The sequence below is a fragment of the Myripristis murdjan genome, chromosome 3 (assembly GCF_902150065.1).
Source record: "Myripristis murdjan chromosome 3, fMyrMur1.1, whole genome shotgun sequence".
Lineage (NCBI taxonomy): Eukaryota > Metazoa > Chordata > Actinopteri > Holocentriformes > Holocentridae > Myripristis > Myripristis murdjan.
In genome coordinates, this window is record NC_043982.1 from 34114220 (window position 1) to 34134949 (window position 20730).

Below are 20730 nucleotides of genomic sequence, written 5' to 3' on the forward strand. Positions count from 1 at the left end.
GAATTGAAGGGTGTCTGTAAAAAAACAGAAATTTACGATTGCGATAAAAGGAAAATGAGATCCACAAAGCTACCACTTGACAGGTAAACGTATGGAGTGTATTTTGTTAACTGCAAATTTTTGAGCTTTGCAGAAGCATGGAGGAGACAACAACAAACAGTGACTTTCTTCATGATGACAGTGTCAGTTAAGGACTCCAGGAGTGACTGATGAGAAACAGGGGATAGAGTGAAAATGTGGGCTTTCGTACACTGGAGATTTCACACACCAGACTGAGGCTACGTTTGCACGTACACGGGTATTTTTAAAAACAGCGACATTTCCCTTCGTTTGTGCCCTTCGTTTACACGCAAACGGCGAATTCGCCTCTGAAAACGATTCTTTCTAAAAACTCCGGCAAAAGTGGAGATTTAGGAAAACTCCTGTTTCGCGTTTGCATGTAAACTGAGAAAACGGAGAAATACAGAGTTTCAGGCAGCCGACGTCACATTATGCGCCAAAAGTGCGCGCAATGTTTACATTTGGCTATGGTGATCATAGACATGATATACGTATATTATGTCTATAATGGTCTTGATCAGGGATGCATTCACAGTAGCAGTCGCATTTCTGTCCATATGTTTGCATTTTCAATTACAGCAGCTTTTTTATATAGAGGAGCAGAGATGAATGAGGGCTCGGAGGTCAGTCTCCTCCCTCGAACACAAAGAGCCAGTCAGCGACACCGCCAGCATCGCTTGGGTCCGACCTGGGCAGACTGCTGTCAGGTTTGGCTTCTGATTGGCTTGCATGGTTTTCTCCTTCTTCCTACACCGCCGCCCATAGGCTTGGTGTAGTTATGATGGCGTTCAACGGCGTATTTATGCGGGTTGATGTAAATGGAAACTTTTTTGAAAACGATGCCGTGTGCACGATGTTATTTTGGAAAACGGAGGGAGGGAAATATTCGTTTCTCAAAATACCCGACTACGTGTAAACGTAGCCTGATATTTGAACAAAACAAGTTTTTTACTTTATTTACTGCAATGAATTCATGAAGCAAATCTCTGATAAAGTGAGATTGAATAGCAGAATGAATAACATGAACAGCATGTCAAGCAGCATGTTGGTGTCCTGTCATCCATGTTGTCCCTGCATGGAGTCTCCACCGTGGTTTGATGTGTTGCATAAGGATGCTGCAGTTGTTCAGAGTTGTTCAGAGTTGTTCTCCTCTCCGACACGGAGAGGAGAAAGAAATGGCTGGCTCAAGTCTGCAGGAGAAATTTTACTGTCACTCAACATTACAGCAACAAAATATGTAAGGAACAGAATCCCAAAGCCTAAAAACACTCAACCCATAAATTACATGTTTAATGTTTAGAAGTGCCAAATACCCATAGGCGGAAATCCCGGGGGGGTGAAATGGGATTTTCGCCCCTGACACACTCTAAATCCATATCAATAGCCATGTATTACAAAACATTGTGTAAAATCACCATTATTATACATGCTACTAGCTCTAACTTCGAATTGGATATCCTCATTTCACTTCCTCCACCCTCCTCTTTACAAGCACACACCCCAGTGTTACACTTAATTAATATTTAACTTATTAACTTATTTAATCTTTCTCAGTGGCTCTGGGTCGCATCATAGTGAGCTAGAGTCACAGCTGTATGCTTTTGTTTGACAAATGTCTAACAAGAAAACCGGCTGACTGGAGCAAAGGGGAGGGAATGGATCAACCAGGGATAATGACTCAAAAAAAAACATGGGAATAACATGATTTTGATATATGAAATCAACAAATATTCCTTCAAAGGCAAAAGTGTACTTAGACCATTTCAAACAAACATAAAACTACTTTCAGTATATTTATAAGTGTGTTGTGTGGTTCTCATACAGTGGGTTTTACACCCTTTATATACACATATACAGATAAATAATTTAAAAAAAATAATAATAATAATGAAACAAAAATAATATTTAGACTTGCAGTTACAAAATGTTTTTTTTTTTTTTAAATTCATGTTTTTTAAAGATATTTCTATGCCTGTACAGTCCGTATGTCTACAGAGATCAGTGCAAATGGTCACTGGAGGAACACACAGGTGGATGACAGTCTTCATGGTGGTTTTCATCCACTTGACGCCCTTTTCCACTCACAACACCTCACTAATCCTGCTGCTAAATTTGTACATTGCTGTCTTTCACCAGCAGATATGGAAGTGTTTTGTTATTAGCCATGCTTTTGCAGGACAGGATATGCCTCTGATGTCTTGGCACAGTTGGCAGGTGGTTAAAAATTACAGCTGCTGGTTTTTAATTGATTCTTTGCAATGTGTTCGATGTCTTTTTTTTTTTTTTGGTCTGTTTTTTGGCCGAGGGGGCTTCTCTCTGGAGTCTCTGTAGGTAAAGGCTTTGTTATGAAGTGTGTGGGTCACTTTCCTGTAGGTGGCTCTAAAATTTAAATGCTCTCTTTTGAATCTCTCTCTTTGTGTTGAAGGATGTATACGCTGTGACAGGGTCGGTAAACTGGTAACATTAACCAACACGGGGAATAATACAGAGGGAGGGCTGACAACTGCAGATCGTCTGCTCTTTAGGCTCAGATTACTACTGAGCTTCAGTCAAAGACCTCATTCCCCTCAATGAAAAGTATTTAAATACGACTAAATACAACTGTTAGAAATGGATATTCTTGGTTTGGCTGCTGTGTTGTTGCTGCAATACAACTGTCTAGAAGCTCCACTTAATTTATCTTTTTTTCCTGTCTTTTGAAACAGCAGGGGAACAGAAAACAGACGTTTCAACTTTTCATGCCTTCTTCAGCGTGCTTAAAAAGGAAAAAAAAAGAAAAAGAAAGATGAAGCAGACAGTTGCATGTGTGTGCCAACCTTTTCTTTTCTGTTGTTATGTCTGACTAAAATTATTAAAAGCAGATAGAAAGTGAACTGGCATATCTCAGACTCAGGCATGACTCAGGTAATAAAAGGTCATGAAAATGTTTGGATCCTGATGTTAAACCAGCTGGAAAGGATGAGACAGGGAAGAAATTATTCACTTTTGGTGAAAATCCAACATGTGGATCTTATTTTTCAACAGCTGTATTGCTGCATTGTTGGTGGAGATGTGAGTTGTACGGATTGCCATCAAGTTATTGTTAGTGTTAGTGGAGAGTCTGAGTGCCCCGTGCTCTCAATACTATTATTTCATTAGTCTTGGTTTCAGGATACAATAGAGGCTTGTTGTCTTATCCTCCTGAGACCCAGAGGAAAAAATGTTTTGATTTTTCGATTTTTTTAAGATAGTTCAAGTATTGTAGTTGAAAGAAACATGTCACAGCAAAAAAAAAAAAAAATCAGAAATGTTATTTATTTATTTTTTATCAAATGTCCCTTACAGAGGACATCGGGTCTTGCTTGGTGTAAAATGTCTTGTAATTTCCCAAACACTTAGAACAGATAATTTCCACTTTTTTTTCCACATGATAAAGAAAGGAGAGGTATAGTTTAATACACATTTAGGAAATGTGTTATTAACTATATGAGTCGATAACTTGCCAAATCAAGCTTTTAATTGAGTGTGTGTGTGCAGTGAGTGTGAGTGTGAGTATGAGTGTGAGTGTGAGTGAGAGAGTGTGTGTGTGTGTGTGTGTGTGTGTGCATACGTGCATTCAACTTAAAAAGGCTCATTTCCCTTTCTGTAGGAATTTCATAGCCGTAGCTTACATGCTGCTCTTTACCCATAGTGCACGGCGGGTGCCCTGACTTTCTCCCTCAGACTCAGGCTCCTCAACAGCTGATTCCTCCTCCTCTGAGCTTTCACCTTCCTGCTCCTCTGTCTGGCCTTCCTGCATTTCATCTCCTGACATCTCCCTTCCACAATCCTCATCAAAATCCTCTCTGCCTCACTCAGCCCTCTGTTTCCTGATGTATGCAAATTGAATAAAAATAACAGCAAGTCCCGCTGTCCTCTACAAAGGACATTGAACAAAAGTTGTGTTTTGACAGGGTTAAAATTACTGTACATTCCTAAAATCTTACTAAATTGAAGTTAAGACTTTCATATTGAAGAAACAATTTGATTATTATCGACAGAAGCACGATATCTGCAAAAAAATGATCACTTAACTCCTCTACTGCCATAAAATGTGGAAGTTGAGATTCCCGCCATTTTGAAAAGAGATCATGTTCTCTGCTGGCCACATCCCCACAAATGTGACATCACTGGAAAGCCCTGGATGTCCTCTTGACAGGAAAGTGGGACTCAAATAGGTGGCATAAATTGTGTTTGACTTAGAGGTCTCAAACTCATGTCCCCTACAGAGGACAAAAATGAATTGCTGGGTCTCAGGAGGATATGGTCTAAATGCTCTTTTGAGGGATTTTATTTTTAGGATTTCAGTGGAGATTTTTTTTTTGTTAACTCTAAATGAAAATTAGCTGTAATGTCTTGCGAGTATCAAGTATCACACTGAAAAGGGAGAAAAAATTACATTATTACTAGAAAAATATCACCCAAAAATTACCATAAAATAAAAAATAAGACTTGAAAATTAGAAAAACACATTTTTAAAAAGTTGCAAGAAAAATATATTTCTAATTATTACCATGATGTGTTCAAATGTTAGATCAGTGTTGCCATACTTTTCACAAGTATTGACCATAAACTAAAATATCTCTTGATACAAAGGTCTCTACAGGGCAAAATCACTGCAAATGGGGGTATGTGGTCTTATTCTGTAATCATGCTGTGGTTGTCCCTGTTTTGTAATGGTGTCTGTTGTACTGTGTTTCTATAGGCAAAGACTAAGCAGTTAATGTTAGCTTGAGTTGACTGCATGCTTGCTAGCTAACGTTACGTTACCACAACACAAAACCAAACAAGCGAGCAACAGTAACGTTAGCCTATTGTAATTAAAGTTATTTATATACTGGGTTGCTGAAGTGTTGTGTATTCCTCTGCATTGCTTTTTGTCTGTAGTTCAAAATGAAGAGAAAAAAGGACATTATGTCCTATTTCTGCACCAAAAAGAAGAATGACAATGAGGCAGGCATTGAGACAGAGCCAGATGCTGGTGTTAGAGCTGAAGAGAAGCAAGTTGAGAGCACCAGAGAGAGAGAGAGAGAGAGAGCCAGAGGACTCAGGAGAGACTGGTTTTCAAAGTGAGGACACAGAGCAGGAAAGAGAGACAGATGAAGATCCTGAGAGTGAGGAGGCTGAGAGTGAGACACAAGCAGAGTGTGAGACACAGACAGAGAATATGTGCATCAACAAGCACTGGACCATCAGGTTTGTCATGTTGAAAAAAACATTCGCCTCCTTAATGTGTGTGTGTGTGTGTGTGTGTGTGTGTGTGTGTGTGTGTGTGTGTGTGTGGTATTTTTTTTATGTTAATGTTTATTTAACAGGAACGATACATACAGCACTGCCTTTAAAAAATGGGAAAATGTGATGCATATAAGATGTCTAGCTTCAGCTAATTTGCAGTCTTTGTCCCTGGTCAGGCTTTAGAATACAATGAAAGAATATACTGAATACAACACTGAATACAATGAAAATACAATGAATACAATTAATAAATACCATGAATAAATAAATACAGTGTGCACGCGCTTAAGCGGTGTCAGTGTAATTTCAGTTTATATGGTGTGTCCATGCAGAATATATGTTTATTTACATATATTCAGTTTGTTTTTTCCACAGACATCAGCAACTGTAAAGAAGACCCACCGATGCAGCCGGACCTAAAGTTGTTTCCGTGGACTTTGATGGGGGACAGGAGGAGGAGCTTCAAGGCGGCTTGGTACCACATCCGCCCCTGGCTTGAATGTTCAAAACAGTTGGACTCTGTGTATTGTTACGCTTGCAGACATTTTAGCCCTCCTAATAGCCCAGTCACAGTCTTTGACTCACCATTTGGATTCAAAAACTGGAAGAAAGCATCTTACAAAAGATGGATGCGCGGGGGTGTTGAATTACATGCAAGGTCTGAGCAGCATAAACAAGCCAATCACTAGTTTTATGAAATAAAAAAAAAAATCAGATAAAATTTCGAATCTTTGTCTTTGTTGCCCCGGGTTGACCAAGCTGCTTGTATGCCTTGGCAAAGGCATCCACGATGCATTGTAGGTCCTCTGCTGAAAGGGCCACAAGGGCATTGTCGTCAGCATACTGCAGCTCCATGATGGGTATGGTGGTGGTTCGATCATTGGCCCTGAATCGGTTTATGTTCAGAAGCTGCCCATCAGTCCTGTACACAAGTTGGATTCCCTGAGGTAGATGTTCACCTGTGAAGATGGAGAATGGCAGCAATGAAGATTGAGAACACAACAGGGGCAATGACAGCCCTGACTGACTCCAGTGACAACCCTGAAGGGCTCTGTTTCCTCTCCATTGCCACTGAGTGCTGTGGCCGACATGTTGTCATGTAGCAGTCTCAGTACCCAGATGCATTTATCTGGGCATCCAGTTTTTGCCAGAATCAGCCAGAATGCCTGACAGTCCACCGAATCAAAGGCTTTTGTGAGGTCCGTTAAAGCCATGTATAGTGGTAGATTTTGTTCCCGGCATTTTTCTTGCAGCTGGCGAGCAATGAAAATCATGTCTGTGGTACCTCTGTTTGGCTGAAATCCACTCTCAACTCAAGAAGGATGTTTTCTGACAGGGGAGCAAGTCTGTTGACCAGAATCCTGGCTAGTATTTTCCCAGTGGTGGACAGGAGGGAAATGCCACGGTAGTTTTATGGACTCATTGTCCTTCAGCAGTGTCAGCCCATCTTTTGAGCGGAGAAGGGTTAGGCAGCGGTAGGTAAGGCCATATACCGCTCTTCTAGCAGCAAAGAAGCCCCTGGTGTCTCCAGAGTCTGCAAGCTGCTGTATCTCCAGAGCCTTCTTTGTCCACCACTGGTTTTTCACATTTCTAACCCGAGATTGGACAGCTGCCTTCACTTTAGCATGGGCTGTTGTCTTAGCCTTGCAGCTGATGTCGTTTTGCCAGGTGATAAAGGCTTGCCGCTTGATGTCTATGAGCTGTGAGCAGTTGGATTTCCATGTCATTCTCATCATACCAGTCTTGCAGGAGTTCATGATGGTGGACTGAAGCATGCTCCAGTGATGTTCAGTATCTGCAGGATACTGACACACACACACACACACACACACACACACACACACACATATAATTTTCTTGATTCTAGTCAGCTGTTTGTTGCCTTGTTCTGCGTTGTGTCAACATATTTATACTCGCTCCCAGAAAAAAAAATCTTGAAACAAGAGATTTTTTTTTTTTCACAGTACATGTGTGTTTGGTTCAACTTCAATATGCTAGTAAGTGCAAATGTATTGCAGCGGTATCTTGAGGCTGCTTGGGTCATTGCAAACAGGGATGTAATTTTTACACGTGCAGACTCAACATCTCAACACTGGAATCGGCCAAAATAAAAATATGGCATGTTGTGAACGTTTACCTGGACTGTCCTCTACAACATGGAAGTTGGCCCCTCCCTGCTCGTGATGCCTCCGCTGACTCCACTGACCTGCAGAATCAAGCCACCGCATGACAACATTTTCTACAGAATTTATTCCAGAAGAAAACATATTAGCAGACAAAATAAAAAAGACAATGTCAGACCATGTGACAACTGACACACGTTTATCCTGCTGTGCTGATACAGTAGGTTCAGCACATAGCAGCATATTTTCCTCAGAAATCTATAAAAGATACGTTAGCTCGCCACCAGCCCTATGAGCAGCCCAGCACAATGAGCACACAGTCAGCAGCAACAACCAAATACTTTAATATCAAATGCCATCTTACCTTGATTTCAACACGAAAGTCCATCAACGTTGGTGTAGCCATAATCCATAGTAGCCGAAACATAGTAATGTTAGCCTAAACTGAGTTTACAACGTTAGTGCCCTGAACCTATGCGAGACAGAAGTAGCTAGACTAGCTAACGTTAGCTAAGTTAGTGCTCTCTGTAGGGACTTTGCCTCTCCAGCTTTGTGTTAGCCCGATATCATTCATCGTTTTGAACAGGCTGGCTGGCTTGTTAGCTAGCAAGCAAACATTGTTAGGAGCCGCCTCTGTCCTGTCTCTGTGTTTTTCCTCTGTTCCCCTCCACCAGTGTTTGTGTTGTCAGTCTTTCCCTGTAGGCTGGGCGTGGCAGGCTCATTTGGTTCATCCCACTCACCTGTTTCCTCTCACGCACCTGGATTTCATCCTGTCATCATCTCCACCACTCTACTGCCTATTTAACCCCGGTTCAGACCTCCACTCGCCGCCAGTTCGTCCTGTACCATGCGTGGTAACGTCCCGGCTCCATTTAGCGATTTTTGCTCTGCTCATTGTCAAACTGTTTTTGACTTTTTGCTTCCTGCTCTGCCCATAGGCGGAGTTTGAAATTTGCGCTGGGGGGGGCAAACATTTTTTTTTTTATTATTATTTTATTTATTACAATACCAAACATAATGTAATTCAGATTTATTTCTGAAAATAATCTTATTTTATTGCATTGCTTAAATGTTTATAGATATGTATACAGGAAAAAAAAATATTGGACCTATTTTTGACTCAATGTAGTGACACATTTCAGACACTAGGGGGGTGGGGGGGGGGGGGGGGGGGGGGGGGGGGGGGGCAATGCCCCCCCTGCCCCCTCTGCAAACTCCGCCTATGGCTCTGCCTTTAGACCCTGCCTGCCCCTCCATGTCCTGCCTGCTGCGCCCAGCCACCCCTGGATTTCTCCGTTTTGTCCTATTGTTGTTTTGGACTCTTTTTGCTTATTAAAAGAACTTTGTTATTGTCACCGAATCTGCATTGTGGGTTCAGTTCTTTTGAAGCTCAGGCTTAACAAACATAAGCACCAGCCTTGTTGTCTTCCGGTAGAATGTCGTGTGACTTAATCTTGAACGTGACAGCAGCCAATCACTGCAATCAGTATATCATAATGGAATGAAAGAGCTATTCTGATTGGCAGGAAGCATGGCTGGGTTGCGACCGAGTCCAGGTCTCTGGCGCCAGGGCTCCAGCGTGCGACCAAATTTTTTTAAGGTGCCAGTTAAAATTTAATTAGGTCGCGCCGGTGTTACTTATAACGGTGTACTAGGCCACTGAAGAAAAAAAAAAAAATACGCAGAGCATGGGGGGTGCGGTGAGGCGGTAATATTCTGAGAAAAAACTCAGAATTTCCGAGATTAAACTCACAAATTTGCGAGAAAAGAAAACGGAAATTCTGAGATTATAAAGTCACAAATTTGCCAGAAAAAAAACTCACAAATTTGAGAGAAAAAAGTCGAAAATTCTGAGATTATAAAGTGGCAAATTTGCGAGAAAAAAGTCGAAAATTCTGAGATTATAAACTCACAAATTTGCCAGAAAAAAACTCAAATTCTGACTTTATAAAGTCGCAAATTTACAAGAAAAAAACTCGGAAAAATATATTTACTTTTATGCTTCACTTTGCAAGGTTGGATCAACCACACACTGAATAGCCTACACTGCTGCTTGCCGTATATCATGCCTGCAGTTGATGACCTTATCAAATTATACTTTGCAATCGGCTTTAGTAGCAAGGAAATCCTGGTGATTTTAGCCCAGAATCACAATATTATCATCGGCATCCGGACTTTAAAGAGACATTGCCGTGACTTGGGCCTATTCAGAAGAAAACAACACACTGATTTGGATGAGGTGATCGCTTTTGTGTATCAGGAGCTACAACGCAATGGACAGATGCAAGGATATCGCTGGTTACATCTGCATGCAATTCAGATGGGGTTTGTTGTACAGCAGGACACAATACGACAGATCATCAAATTAATTGATCCTCAAGGTGTGGAGCTTCGCAGAGCGCAGCGTCTTAGGCGCCGGCAGTACAACAGTAAAGGGCCTAATGCTCTATGGCACATGGATTTTTATGACAAATTGAAGCCCTATGGTATAGGGATTAATGGATGTATCGATGGCTTCAGTCGTTTTGTTTTATGGATGGAAGCTTACACAACAAACAACGACCCCAAGGTTGTAGCTGACTATTATATTCAATGCGTTACGCGCTTGGGTGTGTGTCCTGAGAGGATTCGTGCGGGTAATGGTACTGAAAATGGACATGTCGCCACCATGCAAGTGTTTCTGAGAAGAAACCCCACCGATGCTTTTGCCAAAGACAACAGTTTTATTTATGGACGCAGTACGGGCAATCATCGCATTGAATCCTGGTGGGGAATACTAAGAAAACAAAGCGTTCAGTTCTGGATGAACTTGTTCAAATCCCTCTAAGAGAATGGCCATTTCTGTGGCGACTTTCTGGATAAAAGCCTAATCCAGTTCTGCTTTCTCGACCTCGTTCAGGTAATATAATATGATAACTAATATGGCAATATTAATATGAATATTCTTTCAGCACTGTTTTTTTCTCGCAAATTTGCAACTTTATAATCTCAGAATTTCCACGTTTTTTCTCGCAAATTTGCGACTTTATAATCTCAGAATTTCCACGTTTTTTCTCGCAAATTTGAGTTTTTTCTTGCAAATTTGCGACTTTATAATCTCAGAATTTTCGACTTTTTTCTCGCAAATTTGTGGGGGTTTTTTCTCGCAAATTTGCGACTTCATAATCTCAGAATTTGTTTTTTTTCTCGCAAATTTGTGAGTTTAATCTCAGAAATTCTGAGTTTTTTCTCAGAATATTACCCCCCCACCGCACCCCCCATGCTCCGCGTATTTTTTTTTTTCTTCAGTGGCCCTAGTACGCCGTCGTAGCTACTTGCAGGAGGACGAGTGAAAAAAAAAATCATTTTTTTCTCTCATCATTCCCTTGGCTATGTTAGTGCAGTAATGGTTGTGGTTGATAATAAAAATATTAGGCTACTTTCTGGCTCATTCCTGCGACTCCTATCTCTCCTCTCTCTCGCTCCCTGTCTCTGCCTGTTTGTCTGTCTTAATGCGTGACGTGCACAGACGTACACGCACGCATACACGCAGCGCACTCACTGAATGATCACCGACGATCCCGCTAAAAAAAAATAAACAAAGAAGATGAAGCGGTCTATCGTTGATTATTTTAAGAAAAAGAATGTGTCAGAGGAGGCTGTTGATGCTGGAGGGTCTGAAAATAGGGAAGCGACAATGACAGATTCTTCTGACACTGGAGAAGAGGAGGCCAGTGACAGGTTGGCAAAAGAGACGGGGGGCAGTGTGGGGAGAAAGAAAAAGTATACTTTTCAGCAACAATGGCTAGCACAGTTCCCGTGGTTGCGTTACGACGGACAAACCATGGTGTGTGAGTACTGCAGGACATGTGGTCCGTCCGTTGCAGGCAGAAGAACACATTTTGTAAACGGGTCGACACAGTTTAAAGTCCAGTCGTTAACGTTGCACCACGACAGCCAGAAGCATAAGACATGCAGGGACCGCTGCATCGCGCTAAGCTCCCAGCCCCTCCCCACATCATTTAATAGGATAAATGAGAGCAATCGCTTGGCAGAAAATGATGAAATGATAATCAAGTTTAACACCGCCTACAACATCGCCAAAGAAGAACTCCCATTCACAAAATTCAAATCACAGATAATCGTGCTACCTAATTTCTTTTGGTGCTACTAAATGAAAAGCTAGGTGGCACCAGTGCTACCTGTGAAAAAGTTAGTCTGGAGCCCTGTCTGGTGCCACCCACAGAAATAAGGAGAAAGAATAGATAAGCAGAGTATTCGTTGCCTGATTCTCATCAGACGGTGGTGAGCGCGAGCTCATGCTCTCTCACACCAACGTCTGATACCGCTCCATAGAGCTTTTCCCCGAGTCGATTTGCCTCGCACCAATCAGCAGGGCGTTCTATCACAGCGGAGATATGTTGTTTTCGTTTGAATGCTACAGCAGTTCACATGCATCGAGGTACTAGATGTTTGTGTACTTACGCAAACATCAGTGAGAGCTAGGTTACAGTATTCCAGGAATATTCCAGGAATGCTCTGCTTGTCTATTCTTCTTCCTTATTCCTGTGGGTGGTGCCAGAGACCCAGAGACCTGTTGGATGGGTAATGTTCATAGAGGTAATATAGAAGGTAATGTTAGGATAATCAGTTCATGGAAACTTAACAGACCTGCAAACTCTGTAGTGAAAAAGGTGACAACATGCAAAACTCCATTCAGGCCCGTTTCCACCCCCGGAACTTCGGGGTAATTTTACGGGGCCGTGGCCGTTGTCGCGTGTCTCCACCGCCAGAACTACCCCGAAGGAGAGAGTTCAGGAACCTTTACAGGGGCTAAAAAACAGCCCTGCCTCGGGGTAGGGACTCTGAGCGGCCCCGAAAAACTCCTGGGTTTACTCACGGCGCGATGTGATGTCAACAGAAAGCAGGCGTCCCTAGCAACACGGCCAACACTACCAAGCTAACGCTAACGTGCTAGCTAACGTTAAAAACACTTTTTAACCGGCATTTTAGGGGCACTAACGTTAGCTTTAGCGGACATTAGCTAACGCTAACAACAGGCTTTTTTAACAACATGCATTTTGATGCCCCGGTCATGGTCGCGCAACCGCCCGGTAACTTTACAGGAACCTTCCTCCTCCTCGGCCTCTCAGTGGAGACACGGCAGGTGAGAGGGCCGAGCGAGAGGACGTTCCTGTAGTCGCCCCTGCCCCCCAAATACTAACAGGAACATTCTGGTGGAAATGGGCCTATTCACTTCAATAACTCAGGTTGGCATTAAAAGGTGACTGTAGCCAAAAGTTTGCAGGTGTGTCTTAATGAATTTCACCTTATGCATGTATACACAGTCAGTCATTGTTTACATTAGAAAAGAACAGCAACAACCATTCCATTTTCATTCAATTTATTGCCTCCCCTAAACATTGAGAAAGTTTTCTTTGCTGCACTAAACAGTTTTTTTTTATAAAACAAAAACTCATCTTAAATGCTTGTCGTACTTGGCAAAGAAGTCACAGAAATCCTGGAAATTGCCTTTGTTTGTGGACTCTTCAGAGGTCCTGTGTCCACGCGGTAGCCCAAGTCTGGTGATGAGCTTGATGATGTCCACCACTTTGTGAAGGTATGCACGTTTTTTTAATCACAGTATTCTGGTGACCTTCATCTAGCTAGGCGACCACTGACCCTGACACATGGCTCTTTTTGTAGCTCTCCCATCTTACCATAGCAGTGTGGTGGGTCTGAAATGTTGCGTGCTTTGTCAGTTTTTCAGACAGTGTCTTCCAGTCCTGGATCCCTCTCTGTGTAAACAGATCTTCTTTGCCACTATCACAGTGAAATTGGTGGCAGGCAAAACAAAAAACAGCATCAGGTGCACAAGAATATTCCACCCATGTAAAATTTTTATAGAAAAAAAGCAGAGAAGGATCTATTTACCTTTCCAAATGAGCGGTTAGGGTATACTTCCAGAATTGACCCTTTGCACATACGTCACAATTATCACGTGACATGGGAGGCGGCGCCATGATGGACGGCAACGATAGTGATAGTGACGAGTAGATATTGATAGATAGTGATAGTGACAAGTAGATATTTTAAATGTAAGTGATGGCGACCTATAGTCGGGATAATGCTGCTGTGGAACTGTCGAGTGAAGTGAATGACATTGATGGACAGCACAAAGAGAGATATTTGGAGAAGCTGGCGATAGCGGGGTTATGTACCGACCCGTACCTTTATCCAGTGGCTGTGTTCATGGACCTAACAAAGTCATCCAGTCTGCCCAACTTCGGTCCTCACGATCTCTACCACTGTGTGACCAACGGAGTGTCCCCATACACAGGTGCAGATCTAAAAGCATACAAAAGCCTGGATGCTTATCAGTTCTTTGTAGCCGGTTGGGTCACCGAATCGCGGTGCTACGATAACGGAAGAGGAATGTACCTCATAATGGCAAAGGTAAGACATAGTGTATCTCTCTTCAGGACAACACAAACACAGGTCGTTTCTTTGACAACACCGTGACAACTATGTTTCAATGAATACAATACAATTTCTGCAACAACACTTATGCTATAACGTTAGCTAGCTGTTAGCCTTTCTCAGGAATGGTTAAGTATTATCTGGCGCTATTCCACAACTTAAGTCATAACTCAACGCTAACCAGTCCTGAGAGGGGCTAAGTAACAGTTGTTAGCTAGTTGCTAGTCCTTCTCAGGACTCTTCGTATTAGCTGGCACTCCTCATAGTAATCGTATTGCTATGGTGATGGCGACGCGCATGGACGCAGTGGCCCCTCCAAAGATCAGCGGGAGTGGAAGTTTCAAATGTTTTGCTTAACTCAGACTCTCAGGTTGCATAACCCACAGCCGAGAGACTTTACTAAACATCAGGGTAAAGCCAGCTATAACCAACTTTAAAGTTGCCCCTGATGTTAGTCTGAATTTCATGCCTTGACACAGAAAATCATGAAAAGAATAATAAAGATTTAGTGTAACAACAGCATTGCAGTGCGCAAGAGACACTACAGATGACCAAAGCAGGTGTTAGCTACCCTAACTGTGTATAATTAACATACTTGCAACTGCATGTTTTTCTTTTAGAGCTTCCTGAGATTGTTGCGTCACTCAAAGATGTCTTAGAGACCATGAAGACAGAGTCATCTTCTTACATCTCAAGTTCAAGCACAAGTTCCAGTGAGCTGTGTATTCCTGCATGCTCAGAAATGGTTAGAAGACTGTATGATAATCAAAATTTTGTAGTTGTAACAATGATTTAATTCATTTTAAATTTTTATTGTTTTGTGTGTTTGTGTACAAGCACTTCAGAAAGCAGTAGCATAGTGCCTTCTTTTTATTTTGTGTGAATCACTGTTATAATATCTAGTCTTGTTTCTCATTCTACCCAGATTGCCCTGGATGATTCTGATGTTACAGTCCCCAGGAGGATGTTTGAAAGACTCAACAAATCACGAGTTTCTCTCTTCACCCAAGACCTGGCCATGCTGATTTTTGGGAAAGACACACTGGCCCGATCCACAGGGAAATCTGGAACTCAGTCCTCAAAGGACCAGTTGGACCCTCACAAGGTCAGTGTGCTCACAGGTATGTGTGACTCCTGTACATGAAAACCTTTCTTGTTCTACATACATGTCAAGAGGGTCTGACTATAATAAACAAATATAATTGATAAATAAATGTTTTAAAATATTGCCATACATGTAGGTAATTATTGGCTGGGTACGACATGGTTAAACTACTTCACAAACTGATTGGACATTGCATAGTTGTTCAGCAAATCTTAATGTTTTTGGTTATTTGTTGTACCTCTGTAATAGCATTTCATCATGCATGAACTCTTTGGCTGAATATACATAAAAGATTATTGTTACATTTCTAATCTTGTTAACAATGAAGACCTTAGCATTAAATGGGCTGGCTGCCATGTGGAAAAACATTTCACTCTGAAAGGTTAACATCTGAAAAAACTTAGAATGGTTAGAGAAATGTTGTGATGTCATATTGTGTTGCAGCAACTTTGGAGCAAAGGAAGAATATTCAAACAAGGGTACAAAACTGTAATCAGTGGTCAGTTTTGCTTTTATATTTTAAAAGTGTCTTTTTCTCTTACACAGACACAGTGATAAAGCAGTTTCCGAATACCACCGTGTCTGAAGTGCGAGCCCTCATTCACAGAAAATGCAACAATGAGTCCTTCGCAAAGAAAACTGACCCCCCACTTGAAGGATGAAGATGGTGACATTTACGTTTTTCAGTTTCAGTGTTTGATTCAACCATTTGCAGGTGTTACTTGAGTTTGTAAAAATGCACTTTATTCCTTTTCTGCAATTTGTTTATTGTTGTGTAGTATCCTCTGTGTTTCGTGCAGATACATACATACATACAAGGCATTGTGATGCACTCTTAGTTCACATTAATGATTAAATATTTGTTGTCTTCTTTAACTGAAATGTACTGTAAATTGTTTAAAAGTAATTCTGTCATATCATTTCACTGATATGGATTATATATTTGTTTGAGGTTTGACATATGTTGTACTTTTTAATGTACACACAGAATTTATTTTTGTAATGTATACAAGATATACATTAAAGTTTTGCAGGTCTCTGGTTGTATGTGTGTTTTTAAGTATATTATTTTACAGATTTTTATTGTGCTGAAAGGGCATTTGTAGTGTATTTTTAATGCATTAATAATTAATACAAAAATAACACAATAATAATATAATATTAAACAGCTTTTTAATATACTAATAGTGATTCTTTGAGTATACTATTAATAAATTACTAATAAGCTGATATGCTATTGAAAATGTGCAGGAAACATTTATATGATATTACAAATATATTCAGACTATGCTTGTAGTATGGCACAGAAGTGTATTTTAAATGTCATTTAAAGAAGTACATTTAAAATCCACTAAAGGTACTTAAAGTTGTTCCATTTTAACACAACTAAGTATGTTAAAATATACTGCAATTAGCTTAAAATATTACTTAAGTGCCTCTAAAAGAACACTTAACATACTTAAATTTGTTCCAAATTAACACATTTGATATGCACTTAGTATAGTACAATTTAAATATAATAAGTTCATCAGAAAAAAGCACTACTTTAGTATATTTCTTTTTCACCTGGGATCAAATAGTGACATACAGTATATGTTTGAGCTGTACACTGTCCCTTTTAGATCAAATAAGAAAATGAAATGAAACTATGTCACAAAATAATGCAACTTAAAATGCACAGCCTTTATACATTTAAATTATAAAGTGTAACTATACAACATCAAACTCAAAGTACAAATATCCTACTTTAAATTAAAAAAAAAAACAAACAAACAAAAAAAACCCAGATATCTATCTGGAGACAAACTCAAAATATCAGTAAAATATGAACTATTTCTGACATTAATATCCTGACAGACTTTTTGAAAGAATAAAAGCTCAGTATTTGCTCCTCCTGTGGTCTGTCCTCTCTCTCCCTCACTGTCATGCACTTGCCTGAGCTTGTAAACAATCATTAGCTATTAGCTTCAACAGTGAGCTGAAAGAGGCAGGTTTTGGACCAAGCAGGAAAAAATATCGCTTTTCATATTACAGCCTTGTGTTTGGTGAACAAGTGGTGTGATAAATGACTCACTGGCTTTCACTTGAGGAGGTTTTCTTGCTAGTTCTCATCAGGCTGCTGCCTCTCAGGCTGACGGAGTGACTGAAAGTTACCGAGCTGCCGCAAATGTAAATGTTTCTGCTTAACTTTGTTTCTATGCATCTGTTTTTATTTATCAACTCAGTTTATCATTCTTTCACACTGGGATTATTAAAATGATAGAAAGCACTACTTTTATATCCTTTTAATCCATAAATTTTTTTAATCTCACCTGTTAGAATTTTTGTAAATAATATATCTTAAGCATGTTCTTATGTCATTTTTCTTCTATTTGATTATTTTATTACTTAATTTTCCATACTGCATTTTGGCACTACAGATTATTTTCTTTTTTGTTTGTTATGAATGTTTATTTTTCATCTATATTGTCTCATTACCTTGACTTATTTAGCACAAGCACAAAAAGTATCCTTCAGAAAACAAGTTTCATATATATATATATAAAAAAAACATAAATAAAGTGCTTACTGATTCATAATCCATGAAAACTACAAAATGAGTGAGTCGGTCAGACGGTAAAAATAACATCTTTATTTTCACCTCGATTCGCCCCTCTCCAACACGCGCACGTGGTTCCTATTTGATACAGCTGTGTTCCTGAACCTCGTGACACGTCGGTGTTTTAAATGTAAAATTCTCTGTCATGCTTGTTAGCAGCCAGACAGACAAAACAACTGACGCAACAGACAAAAATATGAAAATAATTGACGATTGTCTGTGAGGTACTTATAATCTATAAACCCTTCTGTCCGCCTTGTGTGCAGCGGCGCCGTGGCTTAGTTGGTTAAAGCGCCTGTCTAGTAAACAGGAGATCCTGGGTTCGAATCCCAGCGGTGCCTTTTCCTCATTCTCCTTTTCCCGCACACCACGAAATCTTAAAAATCTCAACCTAAACCGCTTTATTCTCGCCTCTTCTATTTAGAAACACACAGTGTCCTTTCTTTCAGTGACGTATCAACAGAATACGCATTCATTTACATTTATTTAATCAGAGCCCCGATAATAGTTATTTGCAATACACCTATCTGACCACGTGGGGGCGGCAATGACACGACCTAGAAATCCCTCAAAGTAATCTAGCTGTAAAGTGGGAGAAGATGGAAAACGATGTTTGTCTTTTACTCGAGTTTGAAAACATGTAAACGCCGCTGGTGGTTTATGTTTGACTTCAGTTTCATCCTCCTCCGCTTCTGTCTTCCTGTTGCAGCGCCTCAGTGAACCGGACCTGTAGACGCAACACAACGCCAATCACTTTGTCCTGGTCAGCTGCAGCAAGCCGGACAGACGTCAAGTTGGATACAATGTGGCCGGATGGTAGACGGTTTTGTTTTTCAAAATAAAAGACAGGCGACCTGGTGTCATGCTATACAGTGATGTATGACACATTAAAGGAAAAACCAAAATAAAGTGTCTTAGTGAGGTGTTGGGGCACCACAAGCCACCAGAACAGCTTCAGTGCTCCTTGGCAGAGATTCTCCATGTCTCTGAACTCTACTGGAGGAATATAACACAATTTTTCCAAAAGATACTGTACATATTATAGCAGGGTTGCTGTGTGTGAAACCTTCATTACAAAGACGGATGTACAGTTGAAAGTTTAGTGGTGCAAAACCCATAGATAATGGTCTACAAAAATGGGGTAAAAAGTGATGTGATCATCCCTCACCATAAATCCTGGACAAGTAGGTGAATGCATGTGTGCCGTCCACCAATAGAAGCCTACAGGCCTGAATACTGGACCCCTACAGTGATGGGGTCGGGGGTGGGGTCCACTGGCTCTGTTGTGCAGTGGGGGCATTTTTCCCCTGAGGGAAGGGTCACTGCAAATCAATGCGAAGTCATTCTGAGTGATCACTTTTAACTGGTGATGTTAACAGGATGATGACATTGTTTTACAGGCATTTTATTGAGTCAGTGGTGACTTTCTCCTCTATCGCCTGGTTTGGAAATGTGGCAACCAGGTCAAACAAAACAGTCAAAGTAATCTAGTGGTGAGGAAGGCCAACAACATCCTCAGCTGCCCGGCTCATCCTTTATGTGCTGAATTTGAGCTCATCCCCTCAGGTTGCTGCTTAAACTACTGACACTGAAGTCCAGGACAAAGGACAAAGAGCTCCTTTGTGCCTTATGCCATCACCCTGCACAGTCAGCATAACTGCACTGGCCTGGACTGGATTATTAAAATGAGCACTTCACATACAGATCTTGGTTTATGCACTGATCTCAGGAAAATTGTCTTACATGTATATGTTCTTTGTTTGAATCATTGTGTTTGAATTTGTATTGTTGGTTTTTTAGTTTTTTAACTGTTTTTCTTGCCTGACTGCGAATCAAATTTCCCATCTAGGATGATTAAGCTATTGAAATTGAGTTGTAATTGATGAAACATTTCTAGCCTGATGAGAGTGATCTTTTCCAGGAAGACAATGCCTCTATCCACAGGGCAGGAGGGCTCACTGAATGGTTTGATCACGATGTAAATGATGTAAATCCTATTGTATGGCCTTCACAGTCACCACGTCTTAAATCAGTTGAACGCCTGTGGGAGATTTTCCACTGAGAATCATCTTCAGAACACCAACACTTGTCAAATCTTTTGGAAGAAGGGTGCTCCATCCCTCCAGCAGAGTTTCAGAGGCATAGAAGCTGTTCTGGCAGCTTGTGGTGGCCCAACTCTTTACTAAACACCAAACCCTAACCCTAAAGATCTGTAATGAAATAATGTAGATCAGTGGTTTGAATATATAAAAAAAAAAAAAAAGGGTAAAGATTTCACTGCATTTGGGTGAGCTGGGCATGCAGTTCACAATCAAACAGTGGGGGGAAATTAAGACTACACAGCCCAGGAATCAAAAAGAGACAATACATGACAAGAACAACAAGAAGACCCACACATTCATCTCACATACATGCCACAACACACAGCATAGCAGAGACCACCACTGAAAAGGTGAGTTTTCAGCTTGGCTCTGAAGGACTCAAGAGTGGGGGCAGACTTGATGTCCAGAGGGAGCCTGTTCCACAACTTCGGTGCCATTACCGCAAAGGAACGGTCCCCCTGCCTCACTGAATTAGTCCGTGGGACCCTCAGGCACAGTTGGTCCTCGGACCTGAGGTTACGCCTGGGCCTGGAGGTGGAGGACAGATCCAGGAGGTCCTTGATGTAGGCTGGGCTAAGACTGTTGAGAGCCTTGAAGACGAACATGCAGATCTTGAGCACGCTTAACAATCAAAACGGACCATATGACACTTTATGGTGGTTTTTCCTGATTTTTCTTCATATAATTTTAATCTGGAAAAATGCACAAAAACTGAAGCACAGATTTGAAACCAAACAACTTCTTAATCCTGGAAAGACTGATTGATTTGGGTCAACAAGGCCGACCTCAGTGTAACTCTAACTGTAAAGTTATAGTAACGTGAATTCCTTTAGATTTTATCTGTAGTGATGGACATTTTGAAAGCTAAAATATTTCACTCATAAAGTCTTGATCAGCTGTCAGTGGACCACAGCCTGGACTTTGACATCCATATACTCTATACATGTGATGCACAAGATTTTTCAGTTTTGGCTTATTGTGGCTGGTTTATTCTGGCCAACTTCCTTGACCGAGCATTTGTGTGTTTTT

At 40.9% G+C, this 20730-nt stretch overlaps 1 non-coding gene across 1 annotated transcript; it reads left to right on the top strand.

Annotated features, from left to right (window-relative positions):
• Window positions 1–17866: 17866 nt before the first annotated feature.
• On the top strand, window positions 17867–17940 carry trnat-agu (transfer RNA threonine (anticodon AGU)). The gene has a single exon. It is a non-coding gene; the product is annotated as a tRNA-Thr (tRNA).
• The last annotated feature ends 2790 nt before the right edge of the window (window positions 17941–20730 follow it).